The sequence below is a fragment of the Lissotriton vulgaris genome, chromosome 6, assembly GCF_964263255.1.
Source record: "Lissotriton vulgaris chromosome 6, aLisVul1.2, whole genome shotgun sequence".
Taxonomy (NCBI): domain Eukaryota; kingdom Metazoa; phylum Chordata; class Amphibia; order Caudata; family Salamandridae; genus Lissotriton; species Lissotriton vulgaris.
In genome coordinates this window covers 1,029,862,605-1,029,887,995 of record NC_141694.1, presented here as the reverse complement: position 1 = coordinate 1,029,887,995, position 25,391 = coordinate 1,029,862,605, and positions in this window count along the sequence as shown.

Sequence of the window (25,391 nt, the reverse complement as noted above, 5' to 3'; positions counted from 1 at the left end):
AAGAGTCAATAGGGGTGCAGAAAGAGGAAAGAGGAGTGCAGAAAGGGGCACAAGGGTTGCAGAAAGAAGAAACAGAGGTGCAGAAAGAAGAAATAGATGCAAAAAGCGGGAACAGGGATGGAGAAAGTGGCAACAGTCATGCAAAAATAAGCAAGAGAGGTGCTGAAAAAAACAACAGAAGAGCAGAATGAAGGAACAAAGGTGCAAAACGAGGGAAGAGGGGTTCTGAAAGAGGCACAAGTAGTGCAGAAAGAAGCAAGTGATATGCAAGAAGATACAAAAGAAGTGCATAAAGAAGGAACACAGGTGCAGAATGAGGCAAGATGAGATCAGAAAGAGAAGAAGGGTACAGAAAGAGGCACAAGCTGTGCAGAAAGAAGCAAGAAAGGTGCAGAAAGACGTAAGATAAGTGCAGAAATAAGCAACAGAGATGCTGAAAGAGGGTAGAGGGATGGAGGAAGAGGAATAGAAATGCAAAAAGAAGCAACAGGGATGCAGAAAGAAGGAACAGAGGTGCAGAAAGAGTCAATGGGGTGCAGAAAGAGGAAAGAGGAGTGCAGAAAGAGGCACAAGGGTTGCAGAAAAAAGGAACAGACGTGCAGAAGGAGCAAAGAGGGGTGAAGAAAGAAGTGAGAGGTATAGAAAGAAACAAAAGAAGTGCAGAAAGAAGGAACATAGGTGCAGAAAGAGGCAAGAGGGTTGCACAGAGAAGGAATGGGGTGTGAAAGAGGCATGAGAAGTGTAAAAAGAAGCAAGACGAATAGAGAAAGATGCAACAGAGGTGCAGAAAGAGGCAAGAGAGATGCAAAAGGCGGGAACAGGGGTGCAGAAAGAGGCACAAGGGATGCAAAAAGAAGCAAGAGACATGCAGAAGGAAACAAAGGAAGTGCAGAAAGAAGGAACAGAGGCAAAGAGGCAAGAGGGTTGCAGATAGAGGCACGAGGGTTGCAGAAAGAAGGGGCAGAGGTGCGTAAAGAAGCAAGAGAAGAGCAAAAAGAAGCAACAGAGGTGCAGGAAAATGGATGGGGTGGAGAAAGGGGCACGAGAAATATAGAAAGAAGCAACAGAGATGCAGAAAAACAAAAGAGAGGTGGAGAAATAAACTAAAGAAGAGCAGAAAGAAGGAACAGAGGTGCAGAAAGAGAGAAGAGGTGTTCAGAAAGAGGGGAGAGGGGTGTAGAAAGGAGCACAAGTTGTGCAGAGGGAACCAAGAGAGCTGTAGAAAGAAGCTGGAGGAGTGTAGAAAGATCCAACATAGGTGCAGAAATAGGCAAGAGGGGTGCAAAAAGAGGGAAGAGAGGTGCAGAAAGAGGCACAAGGGTTGCAGAAAGAAGGGTACACATGTGCAGGAAGAAGCAAGAGAAGTGCAGGATGAAGCAAAATTGGTGCGGAAAGAGGGTTGAGGGGTGGAGAGAGAGGCAAGAGAAGGGCAGAAAGAAGCAACAGAGATGCAGAGAGTGGTAAGAGGGGTGGAGAAAGAGGTAACAGGAGTGCAGAAACTAGCAAGAGAGGTACAGAAAGAAACAAAAGAAGCGCATAAAGAAGGACCACAGGTGCGGAATGAGGCAAGATGAGAGCAGAAAGAGAAGAAGGGTACAGAAAGAGGCACAAGCTGTGCAGAAAGAAGCAAGAGAGGTGCAGAAAGAAGTAAGATAAGTGCAGAAATAAGCAACAGAGATGCTGAAAGAGGGAAGATGGATGGAGGAAGAGGAATAGAAATGCATAAAGAAGCAACAGGGATGCAGAAAGAAGGAACAGAGGTGCAGAAAGAGTCAATGGAGTGCAGAAAGAGGAAAGAGGAGTGCAGAAAGAGGCACAAGGGTTGCAGAAAGAGGGAACAGACGTGCATAAAGAGCAAAGAGGGGTGCAGAAAGAAGTGAGAGGTACATAAAGAAACAAAAGAAGTGCAGAAAGAAGGAACGTAGGTGCAGAAAGAGGCAAGAGGGTTGCACAAATAAGGAATGGGGTGTAAAAGAGGCATGAGAAGTGTAAAAAGAAGCAAGACGATTAGAGAAAGATGCAACAGAGGTGCAGAAAGAGGCAAGAGAGATGCAAAAGGAGGGAACAGGGGTGCAGAAAGAGGAACAAGGGATGCAAAAAAAAGAAAGAGACATGCAGAAGGAAACAAAGGAAGTGCAGAAAGAAGGAACAGAGGTGCAGAAAGAGGCAAGAGGGTTGCAGGTAGAGGCACAAGGGTTACAGAAAGAAGGGGCAGAGGTGCGTAAAGAAGCAAGAGTAGAGCAGAAAGAAGCAACAGAGGTGCAGGAAAAGGGATGGGGTGGAGAAAGGGGCACGAGAAATATAGAAAGAAGCAACAGAGATGCAGAAAAACGAAATAGAGGTGGAGAAATAAAGAAAAGAAGAGCATAAAGAAGAAACAGAGGTGCAGAAAGTGAGAAGAGGAGTTCAGAAAGAGGGAAGAGGGGTGCAGAAAGAAGCACAAGTCATGCACAGAGAACCAAGAGAGCTGTATAAAAAAGCTGGAGGAGTGTAGAAAGATGCAACAGAGGTGCAGAAAGAGGCAAGAGGGATGCAAAAAGAGGGAAGAGATGTGCAGAAAGAGGCACAAGGGTTACAGAAAGAAGGGTACACAGGTGCAGAAGAAGAAAGAGAAGTGCAGGATGAAGCAAAATAGGTGCAGACTGAGGGTTGAGGGTTGGAGAGAGAGGCAAGAGAAGGGCAGAAAGAAGCAACAGAGATGCAGAGAGGGGTAAGAGGGGTGGAGAAAGAGGTAACAGGAGTGCAGAAACTAGCAAGAGAGGTACAGAAAGAAACAAAAGAAGCGCATAAAGAAGGAACACAGGTGCAGAATGAGGCAAGATGAGAGCAGAAAGAGAAGAAGGGTACAGAAAGAGGCACAAGCTGTGCAGAAAGAAGCAAGAGAGGTGCAGAAATAAGTAAGATAAGTGCAGATATAAGCAACAGAGATGCTGAAAAAGGGATGAGGGATGGAGGTAGAGGAATAGAAATGCAGAAGGAAGCAACAGGGATGCAGAAAGAAGGAACAGAGGTGCAGAAAGAGTCAATGGGGTACAGAAAGAGGAAAGAGGAGTGCAGAAAGAGGCACAAGGGTTGCAGAAAGAAGGAACAGACGTGCAGAAAGAGCAAAGAGGGGTGCAGAAAGAAGTGAGAGGTACAGAAAGAAACAAAAGAAGTGCAGAAAGAAGGAACATAGGTGCAGAAATAGGCAAGAGGGTTGCACAAAGAAGGAATGGGGTATAAAAGAGGCATGAGAAGTGTAAAAAGAAGCAAGACGATTAGAGAAAGATGCAACAGAGGTGCAGAAAGAGGCAAGAGAGATGCAAAAGGAGGGAACAGGGGTACAGAAAGAGGCACAAGGGATGCAAAAAGAAGCAAGAGACATGCAGAAGGAAACAAAGGAAATGCAGAAAGAAGGAACAGAGGTGCAGAAAGAGGCAAGAGGCAAGAGGGTTGCAGGTAGAGGCACAAGGGTTACAGAAAGAAGGGGAAGAGGTGCGTAAAGAAGCAAGAGAAGAGCAGAAAGAAGCAACAGAGGTGCAGGAAAAGGGATGGGGTGGAGAAAGGGGCACGAGAAATATAGAAAGAAGCAACAGAGATGCAGAAAAACGAAATAGAGGTGGAGAAATAAAGAAAAGAAGAGCATAAAGAAGAAACAGAGTTGTAGAAAGAGAGAAGAGGAGTTCAGAAAGAGGGAAGAGGGGTGCAGAAAGGAGCACAAGTCTTGCACAGAGAACCAAGAGAGCTGTAGAAAAAATCTGGAGGAGTGTAGAAAGATGCAACAGAGGTGCAGAAAGAGGCAAGAGGGGTGCACAAAGAGGGAGGAGAGGTGCAGAAAGAGGGATGGTGTGGAGAAAGGGGCACAAGAAATATAGAAAGAAGCAACAGAGATGCAGAAAAAGGAAAGAGAGGTGGAGAAATAAACAAAAGAAGAGCATAAAGAAGGAACAGATGTGCAGAAAGAGAGAAGAGTAGTTCAGAAAGAGGGAAGAGGGGTGCAGAAAGGAGCACAAGTCATGCAGAAAGAACCAAGAGAGCTGTAGGAAGAAGCTGGAGGAGTGTAGAAAGATGCAACAGAGGTGCAGAAAGAGGCAAGATGGGTGCAAAAAGAGGGAAGAGAGGTGCAGAAATAGGCACAAGGGTTGCAGAAAGAAGGGTACACAGGTGCAGGAAGAAGCAAGAAAAGTGCAGAATGAAGCAAAATAGGTGCAGAAAGAGGGTTGAGGGATGAATAGCGAGGCAAGAGAAGGGCAGAAAAAAGCAACAGAGATGCAGAGAGGGTTAAGAGGGGTGGAGAAAGAGGTAACAGGAGTGCAGAACCTAGCAAGAGAGGTACAAAAAGAAACAAAAGAAGCGCATAAAGAAGGAACACAGGTGCAGAATGAGGCAAGATGAGAGCAGAAAGAGAAGAAGGGTACAGAAAGAGGCACAAGCTGTGCATAAAGAAGCAAGAGAGGTGCAGAAAGACGTAAGATAAGTGCATAAATAAGCAACAGAGATGCTGAAAGAGGGAAGAGGGATGGAGGAAGAGGAATAGAAATGCATAAAGAAGCAACAGGGATGCAGAAAGAAGAAACAGAGGTGCAGAAAGAGTCAATAGGGGTGCAGAAAGAGGAAAGAGGAGTGCAGAAAGAGGCACAAAGGTTGCAGAAAGAAGAAACAGAGGTGCAGAAATTAGCAATAGATGCAAAAAGCGGGAACAGGGATGGAGAAAGTGGCAACAGTGGTGCAAAAATAAGCAAGAGAGGTGCTGAAGGAAACAAAAGAAGAGCAGAATCAAGGAACAAAGGTGCAAAACGAGGGAAGAGGGGTTCTGAAAGAGGCACAAGGGGTGCCGAAAGAAGCAAGAGATGTGCAAGAAGATACAAAAGAAGTGCAGAAAGAAGGAACAGAGGTATAGAAATCGGCAACAGGGGTGCAGAAGGTGGGAAGAGGGGTGGGGAAAGAGGCAAGGGGTGCAGAAATAAGCATGAGAGCTTTTGAAAGAAACAAAAGAAGTGCCTAAAGAAGGAGCAGGGGTGCAGAAGGAGGCAAGAGGGGTGCAAAAAGAGGGAAGAGTGGTGTGAATGAGGCACAAGGAGTGCAGAAAAAAGCAAGAGTAGTGCAGAAAGAAGGAACAGAGGTGCAGAAAGAGGCAAGAGGGGTGCAAAAAGAGGGAAGAGGGCTGTGTAAGAGGCACAAGAGTGCAGAAAAAAACAAGACGAGTGCATGAAGAAGCAAGAGAAGAGAAAAAAGAAGCAACAGAGGTGCAGAAAGAAGGATGAGGGGTAGAGAAAGGGGCAAGGGAAATATAGAAAGAAGCAACAGAGATGCAGAAAAAGGGAAGAGGGGTGGAGAAAGAGGCGAGAGGTGTACAGAAAGAAACAAGAGAGGTGCTGTTAGGAATAAACGAAGAGCAGAAAGAAGGAATATAGGTGCAGAAAGAGACAAGAGGAGTTCATAAAGAGGGAAGAGGGGTGCAGAAAGAAGCAGAAGTGGTGCAGAAAGAGCCAAGAGAGCTGTGGAAACAAGCTAGAGGAGTGCATAAAGAAAAACAGAGGTGCAGAAAGATGCAAGCTGGGTGTAAAAAGAAGAGTACAGAAATAGGCACACGGGGGATCAGAAAGAAGCAAGAGATGTGCATAAAGAAATAAAAAGAAGTACAGAAAGAAGGAACAGATGTGCAGAATGAGAAAAGAGGGTTGCAGAAAGAAGTAAGAGTGGTGCAGAATGAAGCACAAGGGTTGCATAAAGAAGGGTACACAGGTGCAGAAAGAATCAAATTAGGTGCAGAAAGAGGGAAGAGGGGTGGAGAAAGATGCAAGAGGAGTGCATAAACAAGCAAGAGAGGTGCAGAAAGAACAAAAAGAAGTGCAGAAAGACGGACAGAGGTACAGAATGAGGCAAGAGGAGTGCAGAAAGAAAAGAAGGGTGCAGAAAGAGGCACAAGTTGTGCAGAAAGAGGCACAAGCTGTGCAGAAAGAAGCAAGGGAGGTGCAGAAAGACGTAAGATAAGTGCAAAAAGAAGCAACAGGGATGCAAAAAGAGGAAAGGGGTGGAGAAAGAGGAAGACAAATGCATAAAGAAGCAACAGAGATGCAGAAAGTAGGAACGGAGGTTCAGAAAGAGGGGTGCGGAAAGAAGGAAGAGGAGTGCAGAAAGATGCACAAGGGTTGCAGAAAGAAGGAACAGAGGTGCAGAAAGAAGCAAGAGAAGTGCAGAAAGAAGCAACAAAGGTGAAGATAGAGGGATGAGGGGTGGAGAGAGGCAAGAGAAGTACAGAAAGAAGCAACAGAGATGCAAAAAAGGGGAACAGGGATGGAGAAAGTGGGAAGAGTGGTGCATAAAGAAGCAAGAGAGGTACTGAAAAAAACAAAAGAAGAGCAGAAAGATGCAACTGAGGTGCAGAAAGAGGTTAGAGGAGTTCAGAAAGAGGCACAAGGGGTTAAAAAAAGAAAGATGTGCAGGAAGAAGGATGGTGCATAAAGGGGCAACATTGGTGCAGAAGAGGGAAGAGGGGTGGAGAAACAGGCAAAGAAAGAGGCAAGGATGTGCAGAAATAAGCATTAGAGCTTTTGAAAGAAACAAAAAAAAGTGCCGAAAGAATGAAGAGAGGTGCACAAGGAGGCAAGAAGTATGCACAAAGAGGGACGAGGGGTGTGAAAGAGGCACGAGGAGTACAGATAAAAGCAAGAGGAGTGCAGAAAGAAAGAACAGAGGTGCAGAAAGAGGCCAAGGGGGGGTACAAAAAGAGGAAAGAGTGGTGTGTAAGAGGCTCGAGGAGTGCAGAAAAAAGCAAGAGGAGATCAGAAAGAAGCAACAGAGGTGCAGAAAGAGGCAGAGGGGTGAAAAAAGAGTGGTGCAGAAATAGGCGCGAGGGGTGCAGAAAGAAGTAAGAGATATGCGTAAAGAAATGAAAGAAGTACAGAACGAAGGAACAGAGGTGCAGAAAGGGGAAACATTGGTGCAGAAGAGGGGTAGAGAAAGAGGCAAGGGTGTGCAGAAATAAGCATGAGAGCTTTTGAAAGAAACAAAAGAAGTGCCGAAAGAAGGAAGAGAGGTGCACAATGAGGCAAGAAGGGTGCAAAAAGAGGATAGAGGGGTGTGAAAGAGGCACGAGGAGTACAGCTAAAAGCAAGAGGAGTGCAGAAAGAAAGAACAGAGGTGCAGAAAGAGGCAAGAGGGGTGCAAAAGGAGGAAAGAGGGGTGTGAAAAAGGCATGAGGAGTGCAGAAAAAAGCAAGAGGAGTGCAGAAGGAAGCAGCAGAGGTGAAGAAAGAGGCAAGAGTGGTGAAAAAAGAGTAGTGCAGAAATAGGCACGAGGGGTGCAGAAAGAAGCAAGAGATATGCATAAAGAAATGAAAAAAGTACAGAAAGAAGGAACAGAGGTGCAGAAAGAGGCATGAGAGGTACAGAAATAGGGAAGAAGGGTGCAGAAAGAGGCACAATTGTTGCAGAAAGAAGGGACAGGTGTGCAGAAAGAAGCAAGAGAAGTGTAGAAATAAGCAACAGAGGTGGAGCTAGAGGGATGAGGGGTGGAGAAAGAGGCAAGAGGAGTATAGAAAGAAGCACCAGAGATGCAAAATGGGGGAAGAGGGGTGGAGAAAGAGGCAAGAGGGGTGAAGAAAGAAGCAAGAGAGGTGCAGAAACAACAAAAAAAGTACAAAAAGAAGAAACAGAGGTGCAAAAAGAGGCAAGAGGGGTGTAGAAATAGGGAAGAGTAGTGCAGAAAGAAGCACAAGGGTTGCAAAAAGAAGGGACAGAGATGCATAAAGAAGCTAGAGAAGTGCAGAAAGAAGCAACTGAGGTGTAGAAAGACAAACGAGGAGTGTGGAAAGAAGCAACAGAGGTGCTGAAAGAGGTGAGAGGGGTGCACAAAGAGGGAAGAGGGATGTAGAAAGAGGCACAAGAGGTGCAGGAAGCAAGAGACGTGCAGAAAGAAAAGAAGTACAGAAAGAAGGAACAGAGGTGCAGAAAGGAGCAAGAGGAGTGCAGAACGAAGCATGCGTGGTGCAGAAAGTAGCAAGAAAGGTTTAGAAAGAATTAAGAGGAGTACAGAAAGAAGGAACAAAGGTGCAGAAAGAGGGAAGATGGGTGGAGAAAGAGCAAGAGAAGTACAGAGAGAAGCCACAGGTTTGTAGAAAGGGGGCGAGGGGTGGAGAAAGAGGAAAGAGGAGTGCAGAAATAAGCAAGAGAGGTGCAGAAAGAAACATAAAAGTGCAGAAAGAAGGGACAGAGATGCAGAAAGAGGCTGGAGGGGTGTATAATGAGGCAGGAGGGGTGCACAAAAAGGGAAGAGGGGTACAGAAAGAGGCAAGAGAGTTGCAGAAATAGGCAAGAGGGGTGCACAAAGAAGAAAGTAAGGTGCAGAAAGAGGCAGCAGAGGTGCAGAAAGAACCAAGAAAGGTGCAGAAAGAAGGAAGAGGGATACAGAATGAGGCATGGGGTGCAGAAAGAAGCAAGAGGTGCAGAAAGAAACAAAAGAAGTGCAGAAACAAGGAACAGGTGTGCAGAAAGAGGCAAGAGGGGTGTACAAAGAGGGAAAAGGGGTATGAAAGAGGCACAATGAGGGCAAAAAAGAAGCAAGATTAGTGCAGAAAGAAGCAACAGAGGTGCGGAAGGAGGCAAGAGGGGTGCAAAAATAGGGAAGAGGGGTAGAGAAAGAGACATGGGTGTGCATAAATAAGCATGAGAGGTTTTGAAAGAAACAAAAGAAGTGCCGAAAGAAGGAACAGAGGTGCAGAAGGAGGCAAGAGGGGTGAAAAAATAGGGAAGATGGGTGTGAAAGAGGCACGAGGTGTACATAAAAAAGCTAAAGGAGTGCAGAAAGAAGGAACAGAGGTGCAGAAAGAGGCAAGAGGGGTGCGAAAAAGAGGAAAGAGGGGTGTGAAAGAGGCACAAGGAGTGCAGAAAAAAGCAAGAGGAGTGCAGACAGAAGCAACAGAGGTGCAGAAAGCAGCAACAGAGGTGCAGCAATAGGGATAAGGGGTGGAGAAAGAGGCAAGAGAAGTATAGAAAGAAGCAACAAAGATGCAGAAAGGGGGAAAAGGGGTGGAGAAATAGGAAAGAGGGGTGCAGAAAGAAGCAAGAGAAGTACAGAAAAACACAAAAGAAGTAGAGAAAGAAGGAACAGAGGTGCAAAAAGAGGCAAGAGGGATATAGAAATAGGGAAGAGGAGTGCAGAAAGCACAAGGGTTGCACAAAGAAGGGACAGAGATGCAGAAAGAAGCAAGAGAAATGCAGAAAGAAGCAACAGAGGTGATGAAAGACGAATGAGGAGTACAGAAAGAAGCAACAGGGGTACCGAAAGAGGCAAGAGGGGTGCACAAAGACGGAAGAGGGATGTAGAAAGAGGCACAAGGGGTGCAGAAACCAAGAGATGTGCAGAAAGAAACAAAAGAAGTACAGAAAGAAGGAACAGATGTGCACAAAGAAGCACACATGGTGCAGAAAGAAGCAAGAGAGGTATAGAAAGAAGCATGAGGAGTGCACAAAGAAGGAACAAAGGTGCAGAAAGAGGGAAGAGGAGTGGAGAAAGAGGCAAGAGAAGTACAGTAAGAAGCTACATATATAAAGAAAGGGGGAAGAGGGGTGGAGAAAGAGGCACGAGGGGTGCAGAAAGAAGCAAGAGAGGTGCAGAATGAAACAAAAGAAGTGCAGAAAGAAGGGCAGAGGTGCATAAAGAGGCAAGAGAGGCGCAGAAAAAAACAAAAGAAGTACAGAAGCAAGGAACAGAGGTGCAGAAAGTACCAAGAGGGGTGCAGAAAGAAGCAAGAGGTGCAGAAAGAAACAAAAGAAGTACAGAAAGAAGGAACAGAGGTGCAGAAATAGGCAAGAGGGGTGCGCAAAGAGGGAAAAGGGGTGTCAAAAGGCACAAGGAGGGCAAAAAGAAGCAAGATGAGTGCAGACAGAAGCAAGAGAGGTGCAGAAAGGGGTGCAAAATGAGGGAAGAGGGGTGTAGAAAGAGGCACAATGTGTGCAGAAAGCAAGAGATATGCAGAAAGAAACAGAAGAAGTACAGAAAGAAGGAACAGAGGTGAAGAAAGAGGCCACATGAGTGCAGAAAGAAGCATGAGTAGTGCAGAAAGAAGCAAGAGAGGTGTGGAAAGAAGCAAGAGCAGTGCAGAAAGAAGGAACAGAGGTATAGAAAGACGGAAGAGGGGTGGAGAAAGAGGCAAGAGAAGTACAGTTAGAAGCTACAGACATGAAGAAAGGGGGAAGTGGGGTGGAGAAAGAGGCAAGAGGGTGCAGAAAGAAGCAAAAGAGATGCAGAAAGAAACAAATGAAGTGCAGAAAGAAGGAACAGGTGCAGAAAGAGGCTGGAGAGGTATAGAATGAGGCACGAGGGGTGCACAAAGAGGGAAGGGTGGGGTGCAGAAAGAGGCAAAAGAGTTGCAGAAAGTAGCAAGAGGGGTGCACAAAGAAGAAAGTGAGGTGCAGAAAGAGGCAGCGAAGGTGCAGAAAGACGCAAGAGGGGTGCAGAAAGAAGGAAGAAGGGTGTAGAAAGAGGCACAAGGTGTGCAGAAAGCAAGAGATATGCAGAAAGAAACAGAATAAGTACAGAAAGAAGGAACAGAGCTGCAGAAAGAGGCAAGAGGAGTGCAGAAAGAAGCATGAGTAGTGCAGAAAGAAGCAAGAGAGGTGTGGAAAGAAGCAAGAGCAGTGCAGAAAGAAGGAACAGAGGTGTAGAAAGACGGAAGAGGGGTGGAGAAAGAGGCAAGAGAAGTACAGTTAGAAGCTACAGACATGCAGAAAGGGGGAAGTGGGGTGGAGAAAGAGGGGTGCAGAAAGAAGCAAAAGAGATGCAGAAAGAAACAAATGAAGTGCAGAAAGAAGGAACAGTTGCAGAAAGAGGCTGGATAGGTATAGAATGAGGCACGTGGGGTGCACAAAGAGGGAAGGGTGGGGTGCAGAAAGAGGCAAGAGAGTTGCAGAAAGTAGCAAGAGGGGTGCACAAAGAAGAAAGTGAGGTGCAGAAAGAGGCAGCTGAGGTGCAGAAAGAGGCAAGAGGGGTGCAGAAAGAAGGAAGAGGGGTGCAGAAAGAGGCACAGGTTGCAGAAAGAAGCAAGAGAGGTGCAGAAAGAAACAAAAGAAGTGCAGAAACAAGGAACAGAGGTTCAGAAAGTACCAAGAGGGGTGCCGAAAGAAGCGAGAGATGCAGAAAGAAACAAAAGAAGTATAGAAAGAAGGAACAGAGGTGCAGAAAGAGGGGTGCACAAAGAGTGAAGAGGGGTGTGAAAGAGGCACAAGGAGTGCAAAATGAAGCAAGACAAGTGCAGGATGAAGCAACAGAGGTACAGAATGAGGCAAGAGGGGTGGATAAAGAGGGAAGAGAGGGTCTGAAAGAGGCATAAAGGGTCCAGAAAAAAGCAAGAGGCATGCAGAAAGAAACAAACGAAGTGCAGAAAGAAGGAACAGAGGTGCAGAAAGAGGCAAGAGGGGTGCCGAAAAAGGGAAGAGGGGTGTAGAAAGAGTCTCAAGGGTTGCAGAAAGAAGGGTACTCACTGAGACACCTTTTCACTCACTTATACAGTCAGTCACTCCCCCACTGACTCGTCTATATAGGGACTTATACAGCCACTGATTCATCAATACACCTTGTTATATACATTTAACACTCACAAACATTTTAAAAACGTTCAAAGTCACTGGATGATGTCTTGTTTGATGTCATTTGAGATGTCATCAGTGATGTTACTGACCATGTCATGAGTGATTAAATATATGAGGTCATACGTAGTGCATTGTGGTTGTGTGAGTTACAGTTATCTCAGCTAACTATAACTGCTGAATTTTTCTGGTTTTGTACAAGTAAAAATTTCAACCTAACTATAACGTCCCTGTAGCCTTTTGTATGTATGTGTATATTTATATATATGCGAGTGCTTGTACATGTGAGTGCTTGTAAGGATGTGTGAATGATATGTAAGTGGTTGTATGGGTGTGTGATTGAGTATGTGAGTATGTGGTAAATAAAACATTACCCGGACATAGTTTCCATACATTAATAAGGAATAAGGATAGCTCATAAAATGAGAGGCAGAGTCCGTGGTGTCCGAGTCAAAAGGGCTTTAATACAATGACTCGAGTCACTGGAGAATCGGGTTCCATCACCACTAAGGTTCAGGAAGGGTCGTCATCTGACGTTTTATTCACATAACACATTATATATAGTAAAGCCATACAATTGCAATGAATAGAGAAGGCGGAACGCTCCAGGCGGAGCAAGTGAAAGAGAGAGAGATAAGAACACATGGGCGTGAAAAGAAGGCGTGTAAGGAGGCGTACACGTGGGTGTTCACTTGATGAGTCATAGGTGTGTCATAGGTGGGTGGATGCATAGAGGAGGTCTGCAGGGTCAGCAGAAACCTTTACCCTACCTGTGCGCGCAAAACTGATCATGACGTGAAATTGACGTGTAACTGGGGAGAGCTGGGGGGAGCTGACTTTAGCACTAGTAGGGGAGTCTGGGATGTCAGAATGACCTACACCTTTGGCATATCTGATATCAAGTGTTTGGAGGATGTATTGTCTGAAGTAAAGGTCTCTCGAGTAAAGGCTGTTCATCACTAAATGCTAGTGTGTGCATATATTTCTTCGTGCATTGCGTGGGGCCATGGGCCTTCTATGGCAACGGGTTCAGTAAATCACTTGCATGGAGACAGGAAGGCTAGGCCTTGTGCTCTGCAGGCGGAATATGTTTACCCCTTTTACTAGACTGGAATGTGTTTTTGCGGAGCTGAGCAGATAACTGTAGGCAAAATACCGTCTTGGCAGGCAGGCCGGGCACCTCTCGGCTGAGCAGGGAATAAGGGAGAGGTCAGGGATGCATACCTAAACTGCAACTTTCAGAGTCAGAAGAAGCTCGGAGCCTGAATTCAGGGCCTGGCTCGGTTGGGCCACAGAAACGTGTACATCTCGACTTTTAAACGTGTACCATGTAAATGCATTGGCAAAGTAGGCCTCAGTGCAGAATTAACGTTTCATTCATGGAAGGCCTAATACCTGACATGTTAACATTAGACGGAAATGCAGGGGCCTTATTATTACAGGCACGGGAAGGGAATTACATGATAACATGGACATACATGGGGCATAGGTACATGGATAGGGTGCGAGTGGGGGGGACACACTGACCACATAAAATTTCTATTTCCTCATTACCTCCTTGTCCCCTACTGCGCCCTTCAGGATACATCTATATTCATGAGACCATCAATTTGTTCATATAGCATCATTTGCTCATCCTTTTTCATTTGTGCACGGGAACGTGAACGTGGACGGGGAATACAGGCAGTGGCACACAAGCCGCAAATCGCTGGGCCACATTGCAGACAGAGACAGCAACTAAATACCATGAGCAGTATTATTCCTAGAAATGACAATACTTTCCATCCCCAGGCTGATATCACACTCCAGAGCCAACCGGACCAAGTCCAGGTGCCTGGATTCTGGTGTATCTCGTGAGCTATCTTATGGAGCCTTGTGATTGCTGCATACACTGATGGTGCGTTATTTGGAATAAACACACAACAACTGGAGCCGATCACTCTACAAGCTCCGCCCCTATCGGCCAGGATGACGTCAAGAACAAGGCGGTTCTGAAGAACAACAAGTCTCATGGCAGACTGCTCTTCGGTTAAGTTTCCTAAGGCAAAAGTAGTCTCGTTCACTACTGCTTCTAGTGTTCTTGTTAACCTGCGTATTAATTTACTATTTTGGACGAGACCTATGAAGAAAAAGAATCCTTTATTGAAATCTGTATATTGCTCCCACGCTGTCTCAGTCTGATCGACAACTGGGGACTCGGTCTCCCTCTTGTATCTTACATATACGAGTCAGGAATCTCGATGATAATGGGATGGGGCTAGAAAAACAGGTGGCAGTAGGAACGCAATATAACACGTTCCACCCCAGTCTAAGGGCAGACGTACATAGGCTGTCCGACCGCAAATGAAATAGGAATGGCGGGAAGCTTTGAAAGTAGACTTTCCTTTATCATTGAATTCGACCACAGTATTACAATCACTGTGTCCTAGGTGCACTGAACCATTCTTTCTAACACATAATTCACCTTTTACTGGTAAGACTGTTATAAACGGTGAACCTGTATTGGTCTCGGACTGGACATTCAGAATCATGAGGCTAAGGGAAACATTCCCTAATTCGTACACTTCATTTTCTAGATCTGTTCCTTTCCTTTGGGGAAAACCATCTTTATCGGGAAAACATGCCTTATTCATAACTGTATTCAGGTCCCCCCAAATCCATTCACTCTGGGAATTTGTGAACTGTCTGTCTTGTGTTGATGACATTAAAGCAAACCAGGCTCCGCACGAACCATTGTGCGAAAACGGATAAGGAAAGAGGGGCAGAACTCCCTTTATTTTCTGATAAGGTGGGAGTCGGCCACATACCCAGCAATTCGTTACATTGCTGGTCTGGTGAGAATGGTGTAACATACGAATAAAAGTGTTGTTGCGCAGTGCTAGTCGATAGGACAATTCATGGGGTGGCAGGTCACTGAATGTGTGCTCTACAGTGTCATTAAAGGAAGAATGTATATGTGAACCAAGAGGAGGAAAAAAAACATGTAGCGTCAAGCTTATACATATAATCGATATACTTAGAAAAAACATAATGATCAGAGTTACTATGCATCTGCTGCGTAAGGTTTTGCAGTACTTCTTCTTCATCTCTTTCTGCCTATCTCTCTGGCTATTTGGGTCTACGATCTTATACATGTCAGGAACCTGTCTAACCGCTTCACCTGAGGGGGACTTAAACAATTAAACGCTGTCTGACTTACTAGACCGTAGTTTTTGTCTATATTCTTGTTGCGGAGTCTTTTCTAGCAAAGGGAGTTTAGAGTCAATGTTTTCGGGACAGTCCTCAGAGTCATTTACTGAACCAAGTCCATGGAAACGTTTCACGTGGTGGGCATGGAGCCAGCCCTTCCTCCCTTCGACCTTGACGGCGGTCCTCGTCGTCAACAGGACCAACTTGGGTGCGCGCCAGCGGGGCTCCAGAGGGCTTGAACGGTCGAAGTTGCGGACAAACACCAGGTCTCCCGGAACAATGGTATGAGTCTTCACCTGGGTGTTGTCGGGGAAGGCAGCTGCAACCTGTGAACGACAAGAAAGGAGTGTAGACATCAAGGAAGCCAGGTAATCTGTCAGCATAGTACTGTCGACATCAGTAATTTTTCTTGGCATAGGCGTACCCCACATATTCGGCGGTCTACCAAAAACCACCTCGTACGGGGATAGTCCGGTTCTGGAATGAGCTACCATACGCATGTAAAAGAGGGCAACCGGCAAGGCTACCATCCAATCCACGCCTTTGTCTGCACAGACCTTCGCTAACTTTGTTTTGAGTGTCTGATTGTGTCTCTCTACGAGACCTGCTGCCTCTGGGTGTCGTACGCAATGGAATTTCCACTGGTACCCTAACAGCAGAGATACTTGTTTCATCAGTTCAGAAGAGAATGGCTGTCCATTATCTGAGTACACGACACGGGGCAGACCGTATCGCGGGAAGAATTCTCGGACCAACTGCTTGGCAGTGGTCACAGCAGTGTAATCTGGGACTGGGTACGCTTCTGTCCATCTAGATAGGGCACATACAACTACGAGGACATACTTGAATCCTCGACATCTGTCCATCTGAATATAATCCATCTGGAGGACTTCAAAAGGGTGGTCAGGAGGATGAAATCCACCTTGTTCCACGGGAATGCCTTTGCCTGGATTGAACTGACAACAGATCATGCAGGTACGTACTTTCTGTTTTGCTGCTGCACGTAAATGCTTGTTGAACCAGATGTTCTGTAAACTGTCTAACATGGCTTTTTCTCCTAAGTGAGCTGGACTATGTGCTGTATTAATGATAGCTTGAACCATGGAGTCAGGGAGGAACCACGTGGCTTTGCCTTTCGTCATCCATCCCTGATCTGTCTGGACCCCTCCTTGTTCAGTCCATTTCTTTATTTCATCTGGAGTGGCATGTGTCTGTATGTCGAGTACATCTTGTGAGGGATCCCTGACTGTCATGCAATTCGTCAGTGATGGTACCGCAGTCTTTGTCGTGTCAGTTGGAATGTCGGCTTGAGTCTGGGCTGTAAGTTTAGCTGTTCGATCTGCCAGGTCGTTACCCTGGGAAATAGTGTCTGTGACTTTAGTATGTGCTTTGCACTTCATGATGGCTATGGCTGTAGGTAAGTGTATTGCATCTAACAGAGCTTGAATGAGGGGGCCATGCTGTATTTTGGCCCCATGGGAGGTCAGAAAACCTCTCTCTTGCCAAAGGACTCCAAAGTCGTGTACAACTCCGAATGCATACTGTGAATCCGTGTATATGTTTACTTTCAAGTTCTTGGCTCGTATACAGGCTTGGGTCAGAGCGATGAGCTCTGCTGCTTGGGCAGACAGGGTGTCAATACGATGTGTCTCTATGACTTCAGTATCAGTGGTCACTGCATACGCGGCCACTAACTCTCCTGTGCTTGTTCTCATGCATGAACCATCCACATAAAGTGTCAGGTCTGGGTCGGGGAGTGCAATGTCTGTCAAGTCTTGTCTTGGCTTCGTCACTGTGTTAATTACTTCCACACAGTCATGTGGCGCAGGGTCTGCTGTGCTCAAGGGTAAAAGTGTAGCAGGGTTCAGAGTATTGCATCGTCTGATCTCTATGTGTGGCTGGAACAATGTCAGTTCATATCCTGTCAGTCTTGCTATAGTCAGGTGCTGTGTCTGGGTCCTGTTCAAGAGAACTTCCACTGAGTGCGGAACCTGTACCGTCAGGGGATGTCCTAACACGATGGAATCGCTTTGTCTGATTGCTAGAGCTGTTGCTGCAACTGATTTTAGGCACGCAGGCAGAGCCTGGGCCACTGGATCCAATGTACTAGAAAAGTAAGCACAAGGCTTGTGTTTCCCTGCCTGATCTTGTGTAAGGGCAGATAATGCTGTGCCTTCGCGTTCAGTGACAAAAAGTGTAAAAGGTTTGCTGTAACATGGTGTCGCTAAAACTGGTGCTTGACATAGAGCTTTTTTCAATTCTTCAAATGCAAGTGTATGTTCCTGAGTCCAAGGGAGGACAGTCGAAGTCGCTGCCTCCTGTGTTGTCAACTGTATGAGTGGTTTGGCTAGATATGCGTACTGGGGAATCCATTGTCTGCAGTAAGAAGTGAGGCCAATGAAGGCCCGTACTTCCTTTTGTGTCTTGGGCTGTGGAAGGTGTGCAATTAACTGAATGCGGTCAGGTGTCAACTGTCTACCCCTCTTGGACAGCAAGTGTCCAAGGTACACCACTTGCTGGGCACAGAATTGTAGCTTCGAAGGGGACACTGTGTGCCCCTTTTCTGCCAGGAAGTATAAGACTGTCAGTGATGCACGTTCACATTCTCGTTCTGTTCGTGCTGTGATCAAAAGATCATCAACGTATTGGAGCAGTGCAGTGTCAGTAGGCATGTGAATACTGTCTAGTTGTCTTTTCAATGCTTGACTGTAAATACTAGGACTTTCTGTGAACCCTTGAGGAGCCCTCGTAAATTTGAAGCTTCGTCCATTTAAACAGAATCCGAAGAGGTATTGGCTCTCCGGATGGATCGGGACACTAAAGAAGGCGTTCTTGAGGTCTATGACAGTGAAGAACGTCGCTTCGGAATCAATTGCAGTCAATAGTGAAGAAATGTCTGGGACCACTGGGTACTGTGGTATTATGCATTTGTTCAGTTCTCGGAGGTCAATCACTAGGTGGTGCATTTGGGTCAGTTCGTTTAAGAATCGGAATGATAGGAGAATTACAGACATTGGAGTCAGTTTCTACAACCACTCCCTGTGCAATGAGTTCATCAACAATGTTCAGTAATGCTACAACAGTATCAGGTGGTAACTTGTATTGTCGGATTCGTGGCAGTACAACTCCTTGCTTGAGTGTGACACGGTATGGTGTAATGTGCATGTAACCTACATCAGTCGGACCTTGCGCCCATAAATGCTGTGGTACATTCTGGAGTCTGGGGTAAAAATCTCTCAACACATAATGTCCTTTAAAATCACGTAAAAACAGTCTCACTCCTTCCGGAGAAGAACAAATCACTGCTCCTAGTTCTTTCAATGTCTTTATACCAAGCAAGTTTTCTGGACATGATTTAGTAAGCAACAAGTCTGTAGTGCGGGACAATGGACCAACTTCTAGGGAAACTGGCTTTGACACTTCGTTAACAATAGGCTTTCCTGAAAATCCCAGGGAAATATTCTGTGAGCCTGAGAGGGGTGCCCCTGGAACCTCGTCATGACTGATGGTAGTTCTGCTCGCCCCTGTGTCAATCAGAAATTTTCTGTCTTTTCCCAATACACAACTATGTACATAGGGACCCTCTTGATCTACAGGAACCTCAATAAGGGGCAAGCCAACCTCCCTCTCTAGGGTGTTTCATGAGTACTGTTGATAATCTGGGTAGTCTGACTGTGCATACTGGTACATTTGTTGCGTGACATGTTGTGTGGCAGCAATGGGTTGGGGTACAGCTACTGTCTGTTGCGTGTTCGGTGGCGTTTGTGTGTTCTGCGGGATGTTATCCTGTCTAGGAGGACGCGGTCTTTCTTTCGTTTTGCCTGTAGCTATATTGTGTTTCAGGACAGCACATTCATTTATATAGTGACCTGGCTGTTTACAGTAGTTACAGTTCCCTTTGACAGGTGCCGCGCCCTTTTTCTGGCCATCAGCTGGAACTGATTGAGCAACTAGTACTTTCATTTTCGTATCTTTCATGCGTCTCTTTTCGTGTTCCTGTTCTTCTCTAATTCGGTTCTGATGATACTGTAACATTTGTAACATTTGGGAAGGGCTATTTGCTTGCCAAGTACTCTCAACCTTCAGTACTCTATTTTTTATCTGGGGTAAGGAATTCTCTACTAACTTGCTCACAAAAAGATGTGGGTATGATTCACTACTTGTTTTCAGGCCACTGTTAATAAGAAAACATTTTTCGAATCTAGAATAAAAATCACTAGTGTCTTCATCTTGTTTCTGTTTGCAGGCTGAAATAGCATCCCAATCTTCCTTTTTAGTAGTCAATAATCTCGGCAAAACCTGTATTAATAGTTCGGGTAGTTCTTTAGCTTTGTCCCCAAGACCAACACCCGGGCCTCGGAGTTTATCCTCGTCTTCTAATTCTGTCCAGCTGATCTTTTTCTCACCCACCTCCCAATCTTTTTCTTTAAGCTTTTCATAAATGCCTGCTGGTAACAGTACTTTCAATAATTTAATGGTATCAGCGTATGTGTACTCCCCAATGCGGAGCATGTCTTTTAATTCACGGTGGAACCCCCCTGGATCTTTATCATGACAGGGCAGTAATTTTTTCATTTCCAATAATTCCATTTTCGTCAAGGGTGTGTAAACGTATACTCGTTGAAGTGCACCCCCTGCAAGTCTAACGGGATGAACCTCTCGTAGGGGATTCTGTCTGTCTATGTGAAAAGTCTTTCTTTCTCGATGTGGGGCAGGAATCAAGTGCGGGGTCAGAAAAGTCAAATACTTATGTCGTTGATCTAGAATGACATTAATTAATTCGGTACCTAGGCCTCTCCATCTTTCTAGGAGTAAATCGTCCAATAATTTATACAAGGGACCTGGATCAGAATGCTGACTCTCATACAAGGTGATGAGATGTTGAATCATGTAAATACCAGCTAAACGCTGTTCTTCCGGAGGAAGACTCAAAAATGTTTGCGCTACTATGTCATCCTTATATATGTTAGAATTGCAAGCCCATTGAACTGCTGACCGGGCTAGTTCCTGTTCATGCATAGTACAAAGTTCACTACTCCCTACTCGTTTTTTCAGTGCATGTTCAGTAGCTTGGAATAGGTGTTCGAGGGAATATCTTTCTGGTATTGGAGAGAGGGAACGTTTATTGTAATCTAGGCCTATGGGTCTGTCAAACGGTCTTGCCCTACCTACGTAATTCATTTTATTCATTTCCTCTGTTACTGTATCATCCTCATCTGAGACTTCGTCGTCCTCTTTCTCGGCTTGTTTCTCGGCTTGTTCTTTCTTGTGTATATCAAGAATTTCTTTACGAATTTTTCTGTACATGCATTCTATTCTGTTCTGTGTATCATGTTTACCAACACCAATATTGTCACTCCAAGTCATCATACCTTTAGTTACTTCTTTATCTGGCTGGTCTTGTTCCCTGATCAAACAATTAATCAAAAATCGTAAAAGCATGCTTTGAAGCTCCACCTTTCTATTTGCCATGGCCTCGTGTATACTTTCTGGTCCCTCCCCCGTTCTAACGAAGTGGTATATTCTGTCTAAATGTTCCTTCATCCCTGGCAAAGTGATCAAATAGTCTGCAACGCGTCTTAAACGTATTGAGTATATGAGCATTACGCCCTCACCTGGTACTGGATCATATATACAATCGGATAGTGATTGTCTAAGAGATGCTGGTGTCATGGGTTTTGGCGTGCGTTGTAGTGCTAATTCTCGTAGTGTTCATTTTAGTGGTGGTGGGGTGTGTGGTGTGTGTCCAGTGGGCCCCCCTCCCGATGCCCCTAGACTTGAGTCGCCTTGGCTTGAGTTGTCTTTCACTGTTAGTGACACTACTGGTGCGGGCTGATCTTGTGGTACGGATTGTCGGCGAAAAGGATTAGTAGGGATATTAACAGGAGGATTGGTAGGGTTGGGAGGAGGAGGAGGAAAATCTGTATTTACATACTCCGGAGCAGCGTCGTCTAAAATAGGAGGAAAGAAAAATGTCCGCTGCTGTCTGTTTATGACTATGGAGTTTAGTCGGGATCAGTGGTGGCGGCAAGTTACTGGGTACTTCCGGGGTCGCTTTAGGTAGGCCCTCGGCGAGGATGGGATACATGCCTTTAATAAAGGCATTTCTTTGTCTATCAATTTGTTCTGCTTTAACCCGTTCACCTTCTTCCTTTAGCTCTTTTTCTTTGGCTTTTTCTGATGCTTCTCTACTTCTCTCTGCTTTGTGGATTTCTTTCTCTGTTCTTCTATGCGCTTCTTTACGCCACAACTCTATGGCATCTTTCTGGGATTGTCTAGCTTTCTTTTTCCACAGTGCTTCCTCTACTCTCATGATGCAATCAGCATCCCATGTCCCTGAGACAGGCCATCTATATTTCTCTTCCAGATCCTTTGTGTAATCTACCCATAAATCCAAGTACAGTATGGCATCTAGGCCATGCTTCTGGTACATAAAATGTCCAGGAGTGTCCCTAGGCGGGACGGGAACTGCCTCTTCGAGTATCCCTTTCCTGGTCCCTATCTGACGTAATTTCGGAAAAAGCGGCATGTTTGAACTAACTTGAACGCAAACACAATAAGCACAATAATAGACTGAAAACAATCATTCATACCACGACATTAAAACATTAGAAACAGATACTAACTAGTACATAGAAAAACACAATCCTAAAATAACCTCGTTTACTGTATGCACTGCTAGAACAGTACAGTCATACCGGTCTCATAAAGAGACACGTCTTTACCGCATCCACCTAAATGGACACGTCTTTACCGGATCTGTGTACCCAGACCCGTCTTGACCGGGCTCAAATAAATGAACCCGTCTATATGCGTTCCCAACAACGATACTCACCGGGAAGCAAAACTGAAGGCCTGAAACTCGATACTGGACTGGACTGCTACGGCTTCTTGCTGCGCATGCGCCTCGGAACAGGTGGGCCTCGGGATACCTCGGACCTTGCTCTCTCGGCTTGGGCTCTGGTCGGGATGGTCCGCAATCCTTACCGCCTCGTGTGGATGCCTGGTCGCAGTCTCCGTCTCCTCCGTGGGCCTGAGGGAGTTGGCAGGAAATCCCGCTGACGTGTACACTTGAAGTCCGTCACGGCTATAGAAGGGGTCAGGGGGCTGCGCCTACATCTCCGGCGCGTGGGGAAGGGGACTCGTCCCTGTTCGGGCACCAGATTTATGTGGTAAATAAAACATTACCCGGACATAGTTTCTATACATTAATAAGGAATAAGGATAGCTCATAAAATGAGAGGCAGAGTCCGTGGTGTCCGAGTCAAAAGGGCTTTAATACAATGACTCGAGTCACTGGAGAATCGGGTTCCATCACCACTAAGGTTCAGGAAGGGTCGTCATCTGACGTTTTATTCACATAACACATTATATATAGTAAAGCCATACAATTGCAATGAATAGAGAAGGCGGAACGCTCCAGGCGGAGCAAGTGAAAGAGAGAGAGATAAGAACACATGGGCGTGAAAAGAAGGCGTGTAAGGAGGCGTACACGTGGGTGTTCACTTGATGAGTCATAGGTGTGTCATAGGTGGGTGGATGCATAGAGGAGGTCTGCAGGGTCAGCAGAAACCTTTACCCTACTTGTGCGCGCAAAACTGATCATGACGTGAAATTGACGTGTAACTTGGGAGAGCTGGGGGAGCTGACTTTAGCACTAGTAGGGGAGTCTGGGATGTCAGAACGACCTACACCTTTGGCATATCTGATATCATGTGTTTGGAGGATGTATTGTCTGAAGTAAAGGTCTCTCGAGTAAAGGCTGTTCATCACTAAATGCTAGTGTGTGCATATATTTCTTCGTGCATTGCGTGGGGCCATGGGCCTTATATGGCAACGGGTTCAGTAAATCACTTGCATGGAGACAGGAAGGCTAGGCCTTGTGCTCTGCAGGCGGAATATGTTTACCCCTTTTACTAGACTGGAATGTGTTTTTGCGGAGCTGAGCAGATAACTGTAGGCAAAATACCGTCTTGGCAGGCAGGCCGGGCACCTCTCGGCTGAGCAGGGAATAAGGGAGAGGTTAGGGATGCATACTTAAACTGCAACTTTCAGAGTCAGAAGAGGCTCGGAGCCTGAATTCAGGGCCTGGCTCGGTTGGGCCACAGAAACGTGTACATCTCGACTTTTAAACGTGTACCATGTAAATGCATTGGCAACGTAGGCCTCAGTGCAGAATTAACGTTTCATTCATGGAAGGCCTAATAACTGACATGTTAACATTAGACGGAAATGCAGGGACCTTATTATTACAGGCACGGGAAGGGAATTACATGATAACATGGACATACATGGGGCATAGGTACATGGATAGGGTGCGAGTGGGGGGGACACACTGACCACATAAAATTTCTATTTCCTCAAGTAAGTGCTGGAATGGGAGACTGAGTGGCTGTGTACAGAGGCTATATGGGTGAATGTACGTATCTGTGAGTGGCTGTACGGGTGAGTGACCGGATGTATAAGTGGTTGTATGTATGAGTAAGTGAATGGTTGTATGAGTGGCTGTACAAGTGAGTGACTGAGTGTGTGAGTACAGGTGTGGGTCTATGAATGGGTATGTGAGTGGTTGTGTGGGAGTGGGTGAACAAGAGGTTTTATGAGGGTATGAGTAGGCGTGTAAATGGTTCTATGGATGATGTCATCGGTGATGTTAGTTGAGATGTCATCAGTAATGTCATCAGTGATGTCACTGACCATGACATGAGTGGCGTAATATGTGAGGTCATAAGCAGTGCATTGCACGGGCATAAGTTATTGTTAGCCCAGGTAACTCTATAACTGCTAAATTGTGACTGTTTTTTATGAATAAAACTGAGCCTAAGTATAACATCCATGTAACCCTTTTTTCAGTGAATTTGTACGTTTTTTTTATTGTATTTCCTAAATGTCACCTGTAACCTCTGGGAAAGGGTGTACGAGTGCCACTGTGGGTCTGTTAGTTAGTGTTTGAGTACCTGTATGCATCTGTGAGTGGCACTGTGGGTCTGTGAGTGCCTGTGTGGATATGTGAGTGGGTCTCTGAGTGGTACGATAGGTCTGTGAGTGGGTGTGCGAGTGCCTGTGTGTGTCTGTGAGTGGATGTGAGAGTGGTCCTAAGGATTTGGAGCATTTCCATACTTAGGGTATTAAAAAAAGAGAAGCATGGACTCTGCTCTCACTGGGAGATGATAAGAAAGAAACCACTTGTCACAGTCACTACAGATCAGATATTGCTCCAATAGATCAGAGAAGCATTCACCTCCATAAGGATTTCATATTGTTTTTCAAAGTGGAATACGAGAGGAAACACACTTGCTTTGCCTTAGCCAAGCCCAAGAATTTAGAATTGTTGGTGCTTTACTAAAGTGGAGCTTCAACCGGGGTACCTGCTATGTTTATATTTGTGTGTGCTGTGAAATGAGCATCAGGGCCAGAATAGAACCTCATTTAATCCAAGGAGAGTCCACAGTTTCGCAGAAAATGTCTTCCTAACTGGAATACTTTTTATTGCTCTTTGAGTAAATGTCTAGTGCATATTTTACACTACAGCTACATTAAGGAACACAAGTTAGTGTCTCCAGTGACCTTGTGTGCATGTAATTTTGGCAATGTGACCATTCCTTGCACGGTCTTCATCCACAAATTAAGAGAAGACTACAAGACTACAAAGAGGTTTAATCTTCAGCAAACAGGGGTATTTTCACTTAACTATAGGAAGCAAGTGCTTCTTTGTTTGCTGGGGATGTCTTCGTACACCTCTGCATTAAGAATGCATCACAAAACTTGGCAAATTCATTCAGGAAAACGGGGCGGGCCAAACATACAGAGACTGCAGATCATTTTGGGTATTTCTATACTTAGGGTAGTTACCAGGTAGATCCATGGACTCTGCTCTCACCAAGAGACAACGAGAAAGAAAGCACTTGTCACAGTCACCACAGAACAGATTACGCTCCAATAGATCAATGATGTATTCACCTCCATTAAGAATTTCAGATTATTTTTCAATGTGGAATATGAGGGAAAACACACTTGCTTTGCCTTCACTAAGGCAGTTTACTGAAGGGGAGGATGGCTGAGCTGCACCCCTTCCTGGGCCAATTTTGGACCCGGAGACCCCATCCCGGAGGGTTCTGCCAAAACTTATTGGGGTGGGGGACACGCGGTCCCATCCTGGCTAATAGTAGACCTGGGGACCCCATCCATCAGTGCCCAGCCACATCTACCTAGGTGCCATAGAGCCCACCCAGGGTACTACATAAGGGCTGTGGGGGAGCCTGGACGCCCCCGGTGTCCTTGTCAGCTCCCGGCCTCCAGCAGGAGAAGACATTCTTCATAAATGCAAGGAGCACTAAAAAATGCTGCTACTTACTTGTAGGAAAAAATCCTTTAATGTGTTCCCTGCCCACATGGCAACAGGCAGGGAAACAGACGAATACTCTGCTCACAGCAAGCAGGAGCAGTTTGACAGTTCCTGCTTGCAAGGCGGGTCAGTGTTTGCTCTCGCTTGGTGGGAGCTGTTCCAACTCCGGCCAAGCAAAAGAAAATGCCTTCTCCCGAGGATGGTGGTGGTCCCCCCGGTACACCTGGGTGGTCGCCGAGACATTTGTCAAAGTCAAAGTCAAAGTCAAAAAGCTTTATTTCGATAAAATT